This window comes from Echinops telfairi, unplaced genomic scaffold (genome assembly GCF_000313985.2).
Source record: "Echinops telfairi isolate 266 unplaced genomic scaffold, ASM31398v2 ScPeMD7_7475;HRSCAF=8513, whole genome shotgun sequence".
Classification (NCBI taxonomy): domain Eukaryota; kingdom Metazoa; phylum Chordata; class Mammalia; order Afrosoricida; family Tenrecidae; genus Echinops; species Echinops telfairi.
Genome location: NW_022111379.1, coordinates 19,677,077 through 19,678,316, shown reverse-complemented (window position 1 = coordinate 19,678,316; position 1,240 = coordinate 19,677,077).

The window sequence follows — 1,240 nt, the reverse complement described above, 5'->3', positions numbered from 1 at the left end:
TTCTGTCATCAATTGGTTTTGTTTATTTATATGCTGTATTTTATAATTTAATGAATTTTTTGTGTTTGAGAATACACACAGTAAAACATACATAAATTCAACAGCATTTTTGTGTGCAATTCGGGTTTTTATATCTCCTTAAATCTTATGTGGAAGCAATTTTAAAAGAACAGTTACGATAAATGAGGTGCTACAAAATTTATTCCAACGAAGCTCTTGGGTTGTTGAGTTTTAATTTAATAAATAATAAAAAGTATTACTTCACCAAAGAGAGCCCTTGGAGGTAGAGCTTGGAAAGGGAATTAAAAATAATCCGCATGTCAAACAGTATATGCTATAGAATGGGATTCATGCCCAAGTTTCCTCTCAGTACTGATTTTCTTGAGATTTTTGTCCCACCGTTGTCCAGGTTCTGATTTCTTGGCGAGGTTCCTTCATGCCGGTGGTAGATGCTGCTAGTTCTCTAGTCAGTATCCGTCCCGTCTTCCTTCTTATTCGTGTAATCTTGATTTTGCTTGGGGAAGCCATGGGTCCTGCTGAATATCTTAGGGGTGGTTCAGTTCCAGCTAAGTGCAGCTATAGCTTGTGTTCAATTGACTCAACAGAGAAAAAAACCCTACAATGTGTTACAAAATAACACAATACGTTATCATTTTAGAGCTGAAGCGAACCTTACAGATCATGTATTCACTAGCTACTACAACATAAAAATTCCATTATTCATAGGTTTGTTTGTGATGTCTCCCTTACTGAATAGACACCCACAAGGAAGGGAACATTGTCGTGTTCCCCACTACACTCATCACCTAAAGCAGTGCATGCTACACACCAGGCTTATGCTAACTTTAATCAATGAATGAGTGTTGTGATCTAAGTTCATCAATGGAGAAGGAAATGGAATCTCACCGAAATCACCATTGAGTCAGTACCACAATCCACATGAAACGGCAAGTATGCAACCATTTCTGACTTATAATAAATGGCCAATTTATATGGTTCAAACTAAGAGGAAAGAATGGAAATGAGAACTGAGGCCTTGTGATTCTGGATCCAGTTGCTTTTTTCGTTGGAATATACTGACTAGTGGTTAAAACCCATATCATAACATAATTATCCATGTTGCCATATATTGTAATATATATCTTTCTAGTCAAAGAGAATACAATGAATAAAATGGTCATTTATACAGAACTTTCCAGGAAGGAGAAGGAAATTAAAATCTCTTGAGGAAAGTAAGGTA